Consider the following 19906-nt stretch of genomic DNA (forward strand, 5'->3'; position numbering starts at 1 on the left):
CAATGTATGTTCGTCTCTTTGCAGCCTATGCAGAACACTTTCTCCACTTTATATCGCTTGGTATCTTTCTCTGGACATATTAAGTAAATGTGACAGAGGTCAGTTGCTTTTCACTAAGTTTGTAATTGAACGCTGTGAGAACGTTTTATCTTGATTGTGGTCTTTATCTGGCATTTATTCAAGGTTGAGTGAACTGTTTTTCAACTAAAAAAGTGGACCATTTTTAAGATGCACTACAATTATTTACCAGTGATATTTTTCTGTAGCCATAGCCAATAAATAAACTGAGAAGATTACTCCATCTGTCTGACAAATATTTTAGTTACATTGAGAAGATAAGTTGTCAAATCACCTTGCCTAGAACTACATCAGATGATAAATTTGTTTGTAATGAATACTCTCTCTCGGGGCCTATGAACATCATCCATCCAGGAAAAGAAGAAGTTGTATGTTATTCTTGCCTATGAGATCCCGAAAGGTTGTTAAGTAAACTACTCGGAAAGTGTGTTCTTCCTAAGAGCTGCGATGGGGAGTTAAATCTTAAGTGTTTTTGTTGAATGTAGGTAACTGTAATGTGTGTGTTACACGATGATGAGAGAAAGAGGAGAGTGAAATCAAACGCCGATACCTAGTCTCCTCCTCTCGGATAGCCGTGCGTAACGTCCCCATGTAAGGGACTGCCCCCACTTCGTGAGACACAGCCGAGATCTTTGGAACTTAATCCAGCATACCAGCGCAAAGAGATCACGATCTTTACGCTAACACGTCTCCTCCCATTGACGGTCAAATGCTGATGGTGAAAATTTCTTTCATTCTTAGGACTCACACCAGCTACTTCCGAGTAGGGCGCCAGCGTGCAAGCGTGCGCTAACGATCCCGGTTACGGAGGTCGACTGTTTGGCATGGTGTAAGACCGCCGTTGAGAAAGTTGGGAAAAAAGTTTTTCAACGTGAGCGATCTTCTTGACACAGTGGCCCATAAAATGACACATGTTAGAGATTTGAAATACTGCTTGTCAGTGTCAACACAGGTAACAGATGTTTGTAACTGTATTAAAACGGATAATAAAATACATAGTTGGGTGTGCTCGTATCTACATATACATTCTTTCAACGTTCCTCACCTATAGAAAAACTATTATATGGTCTTGACATAAAATGAGAATCAGGTGAAAAACGTCGTAAAGTGTTTTCGCAGTACAGATCATTCTTCCTGGGTGTTGCTATTTTCACAAAAGGTAGTGTACATAAGTGACTTGCAAAGAAAAGAGTGATCGTTGGCAAAGTTGTGCACGGAGTGAGGCAGTTTTCACATTTTATTTTGATGTAGCTCACAACCAACAACATTTATTTAACCAAAAACGTTATCAAAACGATAATTTTCGTGTACAGCACGAAATAGCTAGGCTTAGAACAAGGCTTAGAACTGAATTCCGTATCTGCATTTGCACCTACACCTTTAAGGATTGCAAACTATTATAGAGTACTTGGAAGAGGGAACTTTTTATTGTGCCGTGTATTAAGGTTATTTCTTGGCCGACTCACAGATCGTTTGAGAAAAGAAGTGCGCTTATGTAATAGATTTTAGTATACTTCACACACACTGCGTGAGCGATATGTAGCGCGCTGAAAAATATTCGTACATCTCGATTGTTGAAATTTATCTACTGTCTAGCAGTTCATAGTTTCCAACACATCGTTTAAGGAGTACTGTCTTTTGCAAACAGGCTGTACTTTCTCAGCATCCTTTCAGAGGACTGAAACCTACTTTTTATTCTACCTCTAAGTATAACTGGCCGTTCCATTTCAAATCCTCAAAAGCTGGTGGTTTCAGGTATTTGTTTGACATGACTGACTCGAATTGTGTATCATTAGTCGCGTAGGCCAAAGCAAATACATTTTTACATTTTGTGTAGAAAAAATTTCTTACTGTGTGAGCACCGAAGGGGTCCAGAAAAACATTTTATAGCGAAAATATACTCATTATTGTACTCGTTGACTTGTACCTTAGATACCCTTATACTAAGCTGTAAGTGTTCAAATAAGCAAAGCGTTGTATTTGTACTTGCAAAAGAATGTAACTTATTTGTAGGTTGAGGATATCCTTATTAACGAATACCAGCACTCCGTTTTCAGGCCACACATCGGGGCCATCCGACCGCCGTGTCATCCTCACCTGAGGATGCGGATAGGAGGGGCGTGTGGTCAGCACACCGCTCTCCCGGTCGTTATGATGGGTTTCTTTGACCGAAGCCGCTACTATTCGGTCGAGTAGCTCCTCAGTTGGCATCACAAGGCTGAGTGCACCCCTAAAAATAGCAACAGCTCTTAGTGGCCCGGATGGTCACTCATCCAAGTGCCGGCCACGTCCGACAGCGCTTAACTTCGGTGATCTGACGGGAACCGGTGTATCCACTGCGGTAAGGCCGTTGCCTTTATTAACGAATAACCACTACATATTTTACGGCGGAGATTCGTACGAAATATATTGTTTAGAAGCGATGTTTCCATGTCTGATTAAAGTTGAAAATTAGTCAGACCATAAAACTAAACATGGTATTCACAAACGGCGAAGGATCGCTGGCTCCTCACTTCTGAGACACAGCGCAGGGCGAAGTATGGCCGGCTTTGAACCTCCCAGCATAGCTTTGTTATTCGTGTGTAACTGAGAACCACCCGGAAGGAATTAGAACAAAAGGAGACGTTTGCCCCTGCGAGCAACTAGCAGGAAGCCACAGGCCCTTCCGCTAGAGACATGTCTCCGACGCTAATCACTGCTCAGAAATTGTGCTCAGTATTCAATAAGGCTAGTACAAGCAACGTTCTATCGACCTTCTTGTGAATCATCGTCGTATGCGGCTGCCGTGACCAGAACACCGCGGCGCACCTTAATCAGAAAAGCCAGCTGGCAAACCTGATACGTCATCGCTAGAGCCTGCGTGCGCTGCTACCGCGGCCGCTCACGCAACGCCTTGCGTCGATACAAACACTCGGCCACATCGTTCAGCGCCACCGTGCCCTACTTATTGTTTCACCGTCTTGTCACGCTCTTCCCAAAACTGGGATATTCCTTACATAAGCTTTCACAAACGAAAGCTCACACATTCTCTCTTTAGTAAAATCGGCCTGATAGCCAAACAGTTGCAATGTTGAGGGGCACTGCAGCGTGACAAGATTTCACTGTACTCTCGACAAGATGTGCTCATCAGGTCGTAGCAGTCTCCTGCTTTAGGAGTCAGATTGTGCAGTGCTGGAAGGCTGTTCCTAATGTTGCAAGGAGCACTTTCCTCGAGAAGCATAAAATTGAAGAAGAAATGCTAGGAATGTTGAAGGTTTCGATTCCCACAAAGTGTTTCTTATATTGTCTTAGGCTATTTCTCTAGGTCTTAGTCGCCAAAAACTCAGCGGCTGTGTCCATATAAACACTGTATTTATTTCTAAACCTGGGCTTACCGGCCCAGTGTCTTTTCAAATACTTTGCTCCTGACAGTGTCAAAGGCGTTAAGAACGACTTCTTGCTAAGAATACGCTTGTACCTTCTCAAAGTAGTCATTTGCTTTTTCTCTGACGTTTCGAAGGATATTTTCAAATTTCCTGTTGTAGTATGCAGGCACAATTATTACAGTCAAAAATTTCTTATAAGATCGACGTAATGACTCATTTTGGTTCATTTTTCAATAAAATAAAACAAAATAAAGGGCGGTCGTTAGTGTGTAATTTTATGAGTTTGTCAATGCTTCTTCAGATTAGTGTGGTGTGATATTCAGTTCAAGAATTAATAATATCTGTTATATTGCTAACTGTCATATTAAAGACATATGGCACCTTCTCAAAATCGAAGACAACTGGGAAAACCTGAACAAAATTGAAAAAAAAATTGAAATAGTGGCTGTAATGGAAGAAATTGAAATATTTAGCCGTAGTACAAAAGATGGAGAGTACTCTTAATATGATAACTGAATTTAAAAACTCAAACTCGTTTGGCAGCCGTAAATCGGTTGTAATTCAATACATGTAAGACGCACCGGAGTCACAAAGAAGTCTGTTAGTATCGCGAATATCGTTCTGAAAGAAGCGATAGTCGATACCCAGTCGCACACTACAAGCCCGCCACACTGTTATAAGGGTATAACGTTTATTTCCATAGAAAAAACGTGTTCAGCTGTAAAATAATCCTAGCGAGTGGCACTGCATAAGTGTAATGGTATACAACAGTACCGCCAGTGTATGAGAAGGAAATACAATAGGAATGAATCTATGGAACGCCAAACTAGTAAGTAAACAACTGACACGTTAAAAGTGTGTCACACCGCATGGTTATTGGGCCATAGCAACTGGTGCAAACCTATGCGCATGCATCCCACACAACCCGTGTTTCAACAAACAAGGAGAGACTTTATGAGCCCCACAACAAAATAATAACAGCAGTTTATACTACTGGACGTCGATACCCGCCCCCTCCACGCCCCCATCCACCCACACAAACTTCCCTCCCATCAACCACTGTGTCACAGCACAGCGCACAAAACTGTAGCTTTAGTATCTGTATTGATTTAGACCAGCTAAGACATTGTTATTGTTGTTGTGATCTTCAGTCCTGAGACTGGTTTGATGCAGCTCTCCATGCTACTCTGTCCTGTGCAAGCTTCTTCATCTCCCAGTACCTACTGCAACCTACATCCTTCTGAATCTGCTTAGTGTATTGATCTCTTGGTCTCCCTCTACGATTTTTACCCTCCACGCTGCCCGCCAATGCTAAATTTGTGATCCCTTGATGCCTCAAAACATGTCCTACCAACCGATCCCTTCTTCTAGTCAAGTTGTGCCACAAACTTCTCTTCTCCCCAATCCTATTCAATACTTCCTCATTACTTATGTGATCTACCCATCTAATCTTTAGCATTCTTCTGTAGCACTACATTTCGAAAGCTTCTATTCTCTTCTTGTCCGAACTATTTATCGTCCATGTTTCACTTCCATACATGGCTATACTCCATACAAATACTTTCAGAAATGTCTTACTGACACTTAAATCTATACTCGTTGTTAACAAATTTCTCTTCTTCAGAAACGCTTTCCTTGCCATTGCCGGTCTACATTTTATATCCTCTCTACTTCGACCATCATCAGTTATTTTGCTCCCCAAATAGCAAAACTCCTTTACCACTTTAAGTGTCTCATATCCTAATCTAATTCCCTCAGCATCACCCGATTTAATTCGACTGCATTCCATTATCCTCGTTTTGCTTTTGTTGATGTTCATCTTATATCCTCCTTTCAAGACACTATCCATTCCGTTCAACTGCTCTTCCAAGTCCTTTGCTGTCTCTGACACAGTTACGATGTCATCGGCGAACTTCAAAGTTTTTATTTCTTCTGCATGGATTTTAATACCTACTCCAAATTTTTCTTTTGTTTCCTTTACTGCTTGCTCAATATACAGATTGAATAACATCGGGGAGAGGCTACAACTCTGTCTCACTCCCTTCCCCACCACTGCTTCCCTTTCGTGTCTCTCGACTCTTATAACTGCCATCTGGTTTCGGTACAAATTGTAAATAGCTTTTTGCTTCCTGTATTTTACCCCTGCCACCTTCAGAATTTGAAAGAGAGTTTTCCAGTCAACATTGTCAAAAGCTTTCTCTAAGTCTACAAATGCTAGAAACGTAAATTTGCTCTTCCTTAATTTGGCTTCTAAGATAAGTCGTAGGGTCAATATTGCCTCACGTGTTCCAACATTTCTACGGAATCCAAACTGATCTTCCCCGAGGTCGGCTTCTATCAGTTTTTCCATTCGTCTGTAACGAATTCGCGTTAGTATTTTGCAGCCGTGACTTATTAAACTGATAGTTCGGTAATTTTCACATCTGTCAACACCTGCTTTCTTTGGGATTGGAATTATTATATTCTTCTTGAAGTCTGAGGGTATTTCGCCTGTCTCATACATCTTGCTCACCAGATGGTAGAGTTTTGTCAGGACTGGTTCTCCCAAGGCGGTCAGTAGTTCCAATGGAATGTTGTCTATTCAGGGGGCCTTGTTTCGACTCAGGTCTTTCAGTGCTCTGTCAAACTCTTCACGCAGTATCGTATCTCCCATTTCATCTTCATCTACATCCTGTTCTATTTCTATAATATTGTCCTCAAGTACATCGCCCTTGTATAGACCCTCTATATACTCGTTCCACCTTTCTGCTTTCCCTTCTTTGCTTAGAACTGGGTTTCCATCTGAGCTCTTGTTGTTCACACAAGTGGTTCTCTTATCTCCAAAGGTCTCTTTAATTTTCCTGTAGGCAGTATCTATCTTACCCCTAGTGAGAGAAGCCTCTACATCCTTACATTTGTCCTCTTGCCATCCCTGCTTAGCCATTTTGCACTTCCTGTCGATCTTATTTTTGAGACGTCTGTTGAGACATTATCATTTAAAAACATTACGTCTCTACGTATACACGCCTGAAGATGAGCAGAAAATGCTGATAACTATTGGCGCTACTTTAAACATAAAATAAAGATAAGTGTCACCCGTAGCAGTTTAACACAGACAGTTATTCCACACAGACATGGCCTCTACACTTAGCCACTATGGCCTCAGCTGACCAGTTCAAGAATACTAACGACTAGCGTCAATAAAACACATACGGAAATAAGTGTTCCTCAAGCGGCTGAAGCAGGCTGCGGTATGAGTCGGTGCAGCGTTGCTCTGTCCTCACTGTTCCAACAGGCTGCTGCAGTTCTCCGTCGCTGAGGCAAACACAATTTTTTTTTTTTTATTGTGCTGCCGCAAACATTTAAAATATTTTTGAATTGAATCTCACACCAAACTAACTGACGCCTATCTCTTGACTGTGCACCAAATATTACATTTCACACAGTATTTTGTTTGTCATGAGAACCAAAACGACGCTTTCGTTGAACGCTGAGCGTTATGCGAAACACCTCAGGAGCGGCCTCTGAGTGAGGTGATTCGGCCTTCGTATCAAAAAAAGGTAACTAAAAATATTTTCCGAAACCCCACAGGAAAGGCACCTGACGCGTGTTAGGACTCACACCACGTATAACTGCTGGTATTCTCTCTATGTTCACATAGATACTGAAAACAAAAATGCGTCTGTTTTGGTTGAAGGTATGTCGGGTACCGCTACTGAACTTCTGCACCGGAACATCCTACGGCACGGAACCACCCTTCAGTTTACATTACTGTAGTATGTCACCTAACGTAACGTTTATACCCATCTACATCTACGTCTACGTAGATACTCCGCAAGCCACCGTAAGGTGCATGGCGGAGGGTACCCTGTACTACTGCTCCTGTTCCACTCATAAACAAAGCGAGGGGAAAACGGTTGTACGCCTCCGTATCAGTCCTAATATCTCGTATCCTATCTTTGCAGTCCTTACGCGCGATGTATGTTGGCGGCAGTAGCATCGTTCAGCAGTCAGCTTCATATCTCTGAATTTTCTTAATAGTATTTCCCGGTAAGACCGCAGCCCTCTCTTCAGGGATTCCTATCGGAGGTTCCACAACATTTCCGTAACACTTACGTTTTGTTCGAACCTATCGGCAATAAATCTAGCAGCCCTCCTCTGAATTGCCTAGATGTCTTCCTACAATCCGACCTGGTACGGATCCCAAACACTCGAGCGGTACTCAATAATAGGTTGCACCAACGTCCTATATGCGGTCTCCTTTACAGGTGAACCACTCTTTCCTACATTTCTCCCAATAAACGGAAGTCGACCATTTGTCTTTCACATATTCGTTCCACCTCATATCGCATTGCAACATTACGCCCAGATATGTTCAAATGTGTGTGAAATCTTATGGGACTTAACTGCTAAGGTCATCAGTCCCTAAGCTTACACACTACTTAACCTAAATTATCCTAAGTACAAACACACACACCCATGCCCGAGGGAAGACTCGAACCTCCGCCGGGACCAGCCGTACAGTCCCCAACTGCAGCGCCCTAAACCGATCGGCTAATCCCGCGCGGCCCCACATGTGTAAACGACTTGACTGTGTCAAGCTGGACACTAGTAACACTGTATCCAACATTACGGGTTTGTTCTTCCTATTCATCTGCATTAACTTACATTTTTTCACATTTAGGACTAGCTGCCATGCATCACACCAACTGGAAATTTTGCCTAAGTCGTCTTGTATCTTCCTACAGTCAATCAAGGTCGACACCGTACCGTGCACCACGGCATCATCAGCAAACAACCGCAGACTGTTGCCTATCGTGTCCGCCAAATCATTTACGTAGCCTATATAGAGAACACTTCCCTGGGGCACTCATGACGGTACCCTTGTTTCTGATGAACATTCGCTGTCGAGGACAACATACTGGGTTTTATTATTGAAGAAGTCTTCGAGCCGCTCACATATCTGTGAACTTATTCCATATGCTCGTATCTTCGTTAGCACCTGGAATGGGGAACCGTGTCAAATGCTTTCCGTAAATCTAGAGATATGGAATCTGTCTGTTGCCGTTCATCCCTAGCACTCAGTATATCACGTGAGAAAAAGGCAAGCTGGAGTTTCGCACGAGCGATGCTTTCTAAAACCATGCTCATTCGTGGACATAAGCTGCTTAGCCTCAAGAACGTTAATTATATTCGAACTGAGGATGTGTTCAAGGATTATGCAGCAACCAGAAGTAGGGATATTGGTCTGTAATTTTGGGGGCCGTTCTTTTATCTTCCTTATATACTGGAGTCATTTGCACTTTTTTACAGTCGCTTGGGACTTAGTACTGGGCGAGAGATCCACGATGAATGCAAGCTAGGTAAGGCACCATTGCCGTAGAGTACTCTCTCTAAAATCGAACTGGGATTCCATCCGGACTTGGTGATTTATTTGTTTTCAAATCTTTAAGTCGCTTCTCTATGCCAGGTAAGCCTATTTCCATGTCGTAAATACAGGAGTCTGTTCAATGGTCGAATGACGGTATGTTTGTAAGGTTCTCCTGTGTGAACGATTTCTTAGACATGAAATTTATAACTTCGGCCTTCGTTTTCCTGTCTTCAACTGGCACACCAGACTGGTCGACAAGGGACTGAATGGAAGTCTTAGACCCGCTTAGCGATTTTGCATATGACCAGAATTTTCTGGGGTTCTCTGCCAGATCTTCTGCTAAGGTTGGACTGTGGTAGTTGTATGCTTCGCTCATAGATCTTTTCACAGACGCACGAATCTCAACTAACCTTCGCTTGTCGTCGTTTGCGCGTCCCCTTTTGAACCTAGATGCAACAGCGTCTGCTTCCTCAGCATCTTACGAATTTCGTTTTTAAACCAAGGTGGGTCTTTTTTCATCCTCTATCCACTTACTAGGGACGTAAATCTCCAGATCACGATTTATAATCTGCTTATACTTTGCCCATAATTCCTCTATACCCATCTTACTGGTACTAAGTGATGTCATTTCACTGACTAAGTTAGCTGTTAATAACTTCTTATCTGCTCTATCTAGCAGAAACACTCTCCTAGCCTCCTTGACTGATTTATTAACTTTCGTAGTCATATTTGCTATAGTGACATCATGATTGCTAATCCCCGTTTTTATACTGACATTGTGGATAAGATCCAGCCTATTAGTAGCCACAAGATCTAAGATGTTTTAAATGCGTGTGGGCTATCGAGCTAGCTGCTCAAGACAATTTTCAGAAAACGTAATAAAAAATATTTCGCATGACTGTCTGTCTGTACCTCCCGCAATGAATCCATAGACATCCCAGCCTATACTCGGCAGACTGACTGTGGGCCTTAGCACTAAAGCTGAAGCTGACACGATGCATCATATTCCAAAATAGTTCCTATCAAGTCCAACATAAATGAGTGAATGAATAGGGTAAAAACATCTTTTGAAATAATTGATGCGATTTTAAGTAACTATAAATTTATTACACCAACAGAGAATGACATTGGACATGAATAGATATAAACACCATCGATTAGAAGGAAGCTTTTGTATAATGAAATGAATTGTGTGTAGTGACGTTCGGTTTAAAAAGCTGGGGAGTGAGTGAAAAATTAACTGCTTCTCCGATGATAACGCTATGTGACTGAAACTAATTTGTGGATAATGACTGAGAACTGCAAATCTGCAAGCTACCATGGAATGCAAATTGGGCACCGACTGGTGCTGTCTGAAAGCGCTCGCAATGGACGGGGAAAAGTGACCTTACAAATTCCTACTGTGCCACAGTTGCGAAATATTCATCAAACACTGGCTGGAGTCAGCAATGCGGCGATCAGCGCACCTCCGTCTCGTTCGCCGCGCCCAAGTCCTGAATTCTCGCTCTAACTATATCGTGGTCCATAGACAGAGCACTGAAAGACCTGAGTCGAAACAAGGCCCCCGGAGTAGACAACATTCCATTGGAACTACTGACGGCCGTGGGAGAGCCATTCCTGACAAAACTCTACCATCTGGTGAGCAAGATGTATGAGACAGGCGAAATACCCTCAGACTTCAAGAAGAATATAATAATTCCAATCCCAAAGAAAGCAGGTGTTGACAGATGTGAAAATTACCGAACTGTCAGTTTAATAAGTCACAGCTGCAAAATACTAACGCGAATTCTTTACAGACGAATGGAAAAAACTAGTAGAAGCCGACCTCGGGGAAGATCAGTTTGGATTTCGTAGAAATGTTGGAACACGTGAGGCAATACTGACCCTACGACTTATCTTAGAAGCTAGATTAAGGAAGGACAAACCTACGTTTCTAGCATTTGTAGACTTAGAGAAAGCTTTTGACAATGTTGACTGGAATACTCTCTTTCAAATTCTGAAGGTGGCAGGGGTAAAATATAGAGAGCGACAGGCTATTTGCAATTTGTACAGAAACCAGATGGCAGTCATAAGAGTCGAGGGACATGAAAGGGAAGCAGTGGTTGGGAAGGGAGTGAGACAGGGTTGTAGTCTCTCCCCGATGTTATTCAATCTGTATATTGAGCAAGCAGTAAAGGAAACAAAAGAAAAGTTTGGAGTGGGTATTAAAATCCATGGACAAGAAATAAAAACTTTGAGGTTCGCCGATGACATTGTAATTCTGTCAGAGACAGCAAAGGACTTGGAAGAGCAGTTGAACGGAATGGATAGTGTCTTGAAAGTAGGATATAGGATGAACATCAACAAGAGCAAAACGAGGATAATGGAATGTAGTCGAATGAAGTCGGGTGATGCTGAGGGAATTAGATTAGGAAATGAGACACTTAAAGTAGTAAAGGAGTTTTGCTATTTGGGGAGCAAAATAACTGATGATGGTCGAAGTAGAGAGGATATAAAATGTAGACTGGCAATGGCAAGGAAAGCGTTTCTGAAGAAGGGAAATTTGTTAACATCGAGTCTAGATTTAAGGGTCAGGAAGTCATTTCTGAAAGTATTTGTATGGAGTGTAGCCATGTATGGAAGTGAAACATGGACGATAAATAGTTTGGACAAGAAGAGAATAGAAGCTTTCGAAATGTGGTGCTACAGAAGAATGCTGAAGATTAGATCGGTAGATCACATAACTAATGAGGAGGTATTGAATAGGATTGGGGAGAAGAGAAGTTTGTGGCACAACTTGACCAGAAGAACGGATCGGTTGGTAGGACATGTTCTAAGGCATCAAGGGATCACCAATTTAGTATTGGAGGGCAGCGTAGAGGGTAAAAATCGTAGAGGGAGACTAAGAGATGACTACACTAAGCAGATGCAGAAGGATGTAGGTTGCAGTGGGTTCTGGGAGATGAAGAAGCTTGCACAGGATAGAGTAGCATGGAGAGCTGCATCAAACCAGTCTCAGGACTGAAGACCACAACAACAACAACACAACAGCCGACAACTCAATCCATCGCCTTCCGCGGCCTAGGCTGAATATTACTTGTGTTGTGGCCTCTGCGCAAATGTCCTTTCCATCTCTTCACTAAGATTTTCCAAAAGCACCTCATGTGGAGTACACTCAAAAAGCTGAAATAACCAATAATAATGTGTCAGCGCTTCCATACGCCTGTCACAAAACTCTCCGCTCTCCGTACAGCCTCCCTCCAGAAGCTTCTCCGCTCTCCGTACAGCCTCCCCCAGAAGATGGCCAAATTCTCCTCCTCCATTCCTATTATTATACGTGACAAGAAATAAGCGCACACCGCCACGCTCTCTGACGCCACAGTCGGCGTCCCGTTCAAGGAACTCTTTCTCCGTGTTTGTGCAAGCAGCTTGGTGAGGGTGTCTGCGTGACTCCAAAAAGCGAAAGCTGTCCCGGCGACATTGTGACGGGCATCCTGCCGTGCCGGCCTATTTTAGCCACCGTGCCGAAGTGTTTTTCACGATCCTAGCAGATACTGATCTCGGCAGGAAAGCCCACGGGAAACATCACGTGGATACCTGGAGATTCAGAAGAATGCTCTCTCCCTGGCGACGGACAATTATCAGGGGGCCAGGCCACCGCGACTCGGCTAAAGAAGTTGTAAAAGTTCAGTCTAGAGCCTCTGGGATAATGCACTGCCCCCCGCCAAGAGTTCCTCTCTCCCTGAGGCTACGGGATCCCTGCTGTTCGGACCGTGTCTGCCAGCATGAGTTCCACTGCGCGAAAGCGGCAGCCACGATTCTCAGACCCATCTGACATACTTGTGTCCGCGCCCCTTGTTCCACGAAGTGACGGAAATATAGCAGCAGATTTCGCCATCTACACGCAGCGATCTTTCCTTCGCCTTGCCCCTGCCGTAGCTGTCCACCATAACATTACTACGTGAAAGAAACTATTAATAAACTTAGCACTCAGTCACTGTCAACCCTCATTAATAGACGTTATATCGATCACAGTGTCATAAGGACTCGATGCAAGTACCATAACTGCACAGGTCTCCATGAACTGAATAATCAGAGTGAAAGAACGGCGAGCCCAAAGGACTTGACACCTTTCAAAAATCTTCAAATTTGTGGCAAAGATATTCGCTTCATCTGTTTTCAAGGTTGAGGGATGGGTGGTTCGAATCATGAAGATAGAAGAAATTTGTTAGCCAGTGTAGGAAGGAGTGTTCGAGACCACGATAATGTGCCTGGTTTAAACTTAAAAAAATCAACCCTCTAATACTGACTGCCCTTCTGGTATTATTGGAAAGCATAACTCTTTGTATTGGGACTGGATTCCATCAAGTGCCTTCATTTAATTTCCAGAATCACCCACAACAACTCTTTGCTGCACAAGGAATGTAAAATTCAGATACCTAGTTGATATACGAGACTGGTGAAAGAAGAGACCGTAACTCTGTCCCACAAACACCCGTAAAAATTGCTCATACGGTATGGGTTCGAACTAATTCCTAGGTGTTTTCACTTCGAATTAGCACATCTCAAATGAATACGTTTATCTCCACGGATGCAGATGATATTCTGAGAGCCACTATTTAAACACTAGTTGATACATACATCTGACACATTTTAAAGAAAATTTCCATGCTACGGAAGAATGGTGCATCTTCTATCACTGTAATGACAGCGATATGCATTCCTAAAGTACGAAGGAACCATTCTCATTCACGCCCATCCAAACACCGCAGGCAGGTTATGGAGGTTCAATGGAACTGGCTCATAGACTGACTTCTCAATCGGTGGCGGCCCGGGTGTGCTCAGTAAGAGCCGGCCGCTGTGACCGAGCAGTTCTTGGCGCTCCAGTCCGGAACCGCGCTGCTGCTGCAGTCGCAGGTTCGAATCCTGCCTCTGGCATGGATGTGTGTGATGTCCTTAGGTAAGTTAGGTTTAATTAGTTCTAAGTCTAGGGGACTGATTACCTCAGATGTTAAGTCCCATAGTGCTTAGAGCCATTTGAAGCATTTTTGCTCAGTAAGGTTGATTTCAGATGGCAAACAAACACTTTCACATTGGCGAAATGTTTTGGTGTCTTGCAGCGATATTGATATCGAGACTCCAGACACGTTAATACAACTAGGGAGAAGAAAAAAAAAACATGAGCAGTCATAACAGATGGTTCAGATGGCTCTGAGCAGGATTCGAACATGCGACCATAGCAGTCCCGCGGTTCCGGACTACAGCGACTGGAACCGCACGGCCACCACGGCCGGCCCAGTCATAACATCCAGTACCATCTTTTCTCCATGGGTTACAGATACCCCACACGTTTACCTGTATTTCCTGTGCCAGTAGTTTACGCGATATGGAGAATATCATGAACGCATAAACACAATCAGACATGCAAAGCCTGGAATAAGACTACAATGTCTGGTGAATCACAGTATACATTGGTACGTGCCTATGAAAGGTTACAAGTACGTCGAATACACTTTATACATGCAGTTTTTCCAATGCACACCATTCACGCACGTTGTGAAGATATCCACGTTTGGAAGATATTTGCATGAGATAGAATGAGACTATTAAGGGTCTGCCATCGTCTGTCGCCACCGAGTGGTTACAACAGATTACAGGTAGACTGTACCTTCAGCAGCACAATCGTCCACCAGACAGCTTCAGAATTTTTCAGGAAAGTTTGAGGAACACTGTTGCATTGGCGCTATTCCACTATTTATGGAAGTTTAAAATACCACCCGGTATCTCATCTACACTGCCTGTAAAAAGGTGAAGCACCCAGAAGGGGAAAATGAAACACAATGAAACTTCACGTCTTGATAGCATATGTGACTTTATTTCAATGCTTAAAAAATCAATCCGATTTACAAAGGACCAGCCAGAATGAAATTATTAATCAGTATGACGCTGCACCAACTCTGACTTGGATGTATGCACTGGTTCGGTTGGATGGGCGTCTTAAAGCCGTTGTATTCTCACCTGAGGAAAGCTGGCCCACAAATGTTGTAACTGGTCCTTCGTATCTTGGATGCTGGCACTGGGATAAAGTTGACGGCCGAACTGGTCTCACATATTTTCTATTGGTCAAAGCTCTGAGGATCTTCCTGACCATAGGAGTAACTCAAAATCGCGCAGGCAGTTCATAGTGCCATGCGTGAACGAGCATTGTCCTGTTGAAAAATGGCACCACAATAATTGCGCTTGGAATATCCGTGACGTACCATTGTGTCATCAGAGTTCCCTGAGTTTCGACTGGCCATGACTTGCAGTCATACCCAATGGCTTCCCACACCACGATGCCAGGTGTAACAACTCTGTGCTTCTCCAAAACATTGAGAGAAAAGGACCTCTCCCAAAGTGGCCTCCATACTCGTCGTAGTGCAGAATCGCGATTCATTGCAAACACATTATGATGTCATTCACCAGCATTCCATGCCTGCCAATCATGGCACCACTCCAGGTGCAACCGTTTGTATTGTTGTATTAGTGGTAGCATATACATGGATGGTAATTTCCTTGTCCGTCTGCTGCTAGCTTCCAGCCAATGGTGCGTAATGACAACAGAATTTTGCAGGGAGACCATTACTTTTTCACAGATGGCAGGGGAGAAATGAAGGGGTTATGATGTGCTTGGTGCACAATACGACGATTTTCCGCTGTGGTAGCCAGACTTGTCGATCAGGACCAAGACAACGAGTATATCTGCCCTTACATTCCCATGCAGTTCGACTTCAGGCCACTGTCTCATCTGAATGGTCCACAGTTCTGGATACTGTACGATGCGACCAGCTGGCCAAGTAAGGATCTCAATGAGGCCCCGTTCAAGCTCTGTCAGGTGCTGATAATGCTGTCTCACACGAGTACACGGCAACTACGAATCCTTCACGGTGTTCCTTCAACACCTGCCGATGTTCAAACCCTTTACACACCTTACCAGACCTGTACTTTGTTGCCTGTTCCACCAGTCACAAAGATATACTCACTGCTTTGTGATTCACATAACCGCCAATGATGTGTACTTCTATGAAATTATATTGATATCCGACCGTGGCTTCTGGGTGCGTCACTTCTTTTGTCAGACAGTCTACAAGTATATCCGTGTTAGGTAAATGGCACGAACACTATGGACGTCAGACTTGTGGCCTGCGGGCCGCATGCTGCCCTTAAAGGTTATTTGCGCGCCCGCCCCACCATTTTAATGGTAATGTAAATAAATATCGTGTCCCTTACGCTCAGGGACACAAATCCCGAGTAGCAGCGAATATTTTGGTAGGCGATTATCGGCTTACACACCTAAACAGTATAAAAGGAGGTTCTATTGGGGTGTTTCGCACATTCCTCCCTTCTGAATGCGCTGCAGTCGGCCGCTTGGAGCAACAGTGCTTACTTTTAAAAACAGATAAAAGCACTGCTGCGTATTTGAGCACATACAACAGATCTATCTCGAACTAAAACTTTTATGGTCGTAGCTGTATCGATTGTCTCCCTAGGCCTGCTCGACACATATCGGTACAAGTCGGTAGCCTTCGTGACTATGACGACATGATGTTTCCCATTGGTGCTAATACACCAGCGTTCAAACAGCTGCGGTATCGCAGCCACTCACTGAATGGGTGTTCAGTATTAATTAACAAAGCAATTAGTGATAAAGCTGTTCTTGACGCATAGAGGTGATATTTGCCATTACAACGAAGTAACACATTTGAACACGAGCGACCCTATAATACGCTTCCACGAAACGTTGTTACTTCTGTATGCAATTTCTACCATTGCAGCTGATGGCATGTGGCGCCTGTTGGTAGCAATTCAGGATAAAGAGAAAAACATCCCCCCTGTCAGTATACCACAGCCCGCAGCGAGCGAGATTTATTCCTCGGCCGGAGCGGCCGAGAGGTTCTAGGCGCTACAGTCTGGAACCGCTCTACCGCTACGGTCGCAGGTTCGAATCCTGCCTCCGGCATGGATGTGTGTGATGTCTTTGGTTAGTTACGTCTAATTAGTTCTAAGTTCTAGGGGACTGATGGCCTTAGAAGTTAAGTCCCATAGTGCTCAGAGCAACTGGAACCATTTACTCCTCGTCACCCACCTCATACGACACAGCTGCGTTGATGGACTTCAGTCTCGTACAAATTGATTTGTTTGGTGGACAAAACTAGATTATATTTCGATGTCGGAAAACCGTTATCAGTTTGTGCAATTATTCAGCATCTGCTAAGTTAATATTCAAGAAATACATTTGTGTACAAAATAAAAGCAACAAACGGAAATGTTGCAAGGTTGCGTTATTTTGCCACAACAGTATAAACAGGTGGTAGTAAAGTAGAAACAACGTAAAAAATAAAGAACTTAAACAACGCTGGCATAATGGTAGCCAAAATGTTCTTCGTTTCTCCCATTTGCACATAAATTCTGACAAATTCAAATGGCTCTAAGCACTATGGGATTTAACATCTGTCATCAGTCCCCTAGACTTAGAACTACTTAAACCTAACTAACCTAAGGGCATCACACACATCCATGCCCGAGCCAGGATTCGAACCTTAGACCGTAGCAGCAGCGCGGTTCCGGACTGAAGCGCCTAGAACTGCTCGGCCATAGCGACCGGCTCATTCTGACAACTGCTTAATGTGCTCAGTATACTGTGTGACCACCTCTAGCAGCAGAACAGTCCTGACAACGACGGGGCATGCTGTGCATGATGTCATAAATCTCATGTTGAGGCAATAACACTCATCCTTCTTGCAGAGCTGCTCGCAAGCCTTGTACAATGGTTGGTGGAGGCTGCCGTGATGCAATCCGTCTCCCTTGTGCATCCCAGACGTGCTGTATGGGATTCAAATCGGCGGAGCGAGCAGGCCACACCATGTGTGGCAACATCTTCTGTTTCCAACAAAACGTCAAGCAGCCGTGCTCTATGAGGTCGAACATTATCGTCCATTAGTACGAAGTCTGCTTCCACAGGACCTCGCAACAACCGTACATGACGCTCCAACGTCTCATCAAAAAACCTGACAGCAATTAAACCCTGCCGATGCACCTGTACAATTTCATGAAGAGGTCTTCCAGTGGTCAACATAATCCCTGCTCACATCATTATTGTATTATACATAATAACCCACTACCTAACTACATTAGTGGGTCCTAATGATGATACATGGAATTGCAGCTTTTTATTCTACACTCACATCATTAGGGATTTACCTCGATATCAGTCTCTTTCAACAGTTTTTGGGTCCCGAAATCGTGTTAGACGTTCCCTCCAGATGCAAATCCGTCGCGAATCACTCTCCAGACTAAATCGGAATTCAGCTGTAAAAAGAACATTGGCCCGCTGCTCGACCGTCTAGGTGGCATGTTGACGACTCCACTCTAGACTCTCTCTTCTCTGAAGACGCGTTAGAGGTACACATACAGCAAGTCTCTGACAATAAAGATCACTCTGCCTAAGCCTTCTGTACACCGTTTGCCTCGATACAACAAGTCGAGTGGACGCAGCGAGGTTAGATGGCAATTGCAGTGCAGTAATAAGGCGGTACCGTTATGCGATTTCATCCAAATAACGGTCCTCTCTTTCTGAAGTCACACGTGGCCGGCCCTGTCCTGATCTTCGGGATAGAGGTTAGTTCTCTATAAACTGTTTCCACATCCGAGAAACAACAGAACGATTCACATTAAGCCGTGGGAAACTGGAAATTTGTGGTAAGGTCTTATGGGACCAAATTGATGAGGTCATTGATCCGTAAGCTTACACACTGCTTAATCTAACTTGCGCTAAGGACGGCACACACTCCCATACCGGAGGGAGGACTCGAACCTCCGACGGGGGAAGCCGCGCGGACCGTGACTAAGCCGTGGAGCCACATCAGTTTGCAACTGTCCGATTTCCATTCTTCCGATGGCCTTCCACCGCAGAGTCTGGTAGGCGTCTTGTCTGTGCCACACTGCACCGTCTGTAACTGCACACAGTGATTCTGGATGTGGGGCTACCTGGGAACACTACCCCATTTGACAGATGCCTTCACATCATCTTTGGCATGGTTGACCGGAATGTTATCTTCTGTGCAGCATACGATCACACGGACATCTGTTGGCAGTGTGTATGATTATATTGTGAATTAGACAATCGACGGGGAAATTGCGGTTTGTTGCTTTAATTTTGGACACCACTGTATGTTATTTTTTTTTTGTTAAAGCTACTGTTTAATAATTTTAATGATTATTCATTTATTTCGGCACTTTTCATTTAGTGCCTCCATCGAAAGAAAATGGTTGTAAAAATAAACGAAAATTTGCAGACGAACATCGAAATTTCCGAAAATGTTGGGAATTAGAATTCCTTTGTTGTGAAGTAAATAATAAAATATAATGCTTTACCAAAATTATACAACGTTAGTAATCATTATGTATAATTACGGAAAGTTGAAAAACGGAGGTGGTGAGACAGGGAGATATATACTTGCTTATGATAAACCCCTTCCCATGAAAATTTGTCTCCTTCATACCTCCTTTGTGTTACCACAGATAACGTGTCACTGATCTCATTTGTACTAAGACTGCGGTACACACAAAGTGCCTATTTGCTTCCACCGTCCTGAGTGGCACGCGTAATAAATGTTCACCAACCTTCAGTCTTCTGTGGTTGTTGTCCCATCCGCAGAAAACTGCACGTAGGTCGTGAATCCATTATCTTGAGGCTCTAATAAACTCTTACCGAGGAACTGTTATCATCATCATCATCATCATCATTTAAGACTGATTATGCCTTTCAGCGTTCAGTCTGGAGCATTGCCCCCTTATAAAATTCCTCCACGGTTCCCTATTCAGTGCTAACATTGGTGCCTCTTCTGCTGTTAAAACTATTACTTCAAAATCATTCTTAACCGAATCCAGGTACCTTCTCCTTGGTCTGCCCCGACTCCTACCGTCTACTGCTGAACCCATGACTCTCTTGGGTAACCTTGCTTCTCCCATGCGTGTAACATGACCCCACCATCAAAGCCTGTTCGCCCTGACTGCTATATCCATAGAGTTCATTCCCAGTTTTTCTTTGATATCCTCGTTGTGGACACCCTCCTGCCGAGGAACTGTTATTTTA

The 19906-nt window shown here is 43.7% G+C and overlaps 1 pseudogene; it reads right to left on the reverse strand.

Annotated features, from left to right (window-relative positions):
* Positions 1-2315: 2315 nt before the first annotated feature.
* On the reverse strand, positions 2316-2433 carry LOC126299883 (5S ribosomal RNA; annotated as a pseudogene).
* Positions 2434-19906: the final 17473 nt, after the last annotated feature.

This window comes from Schistocerca gregaria, chromosome X (genome assembly GCF_023897955.1).
Source record: "Schistocerca gregaria isolate iqSchGreg1 chromosome X, iqSchGreg1.2, whole genome shotgun sequence".
Lineage (NCBI taxonomy): Eukaryota > Metazoa > Arthropoda > Insecta > Orthoptera > Acrididae > Schistocerca > Schistocerca gregaria.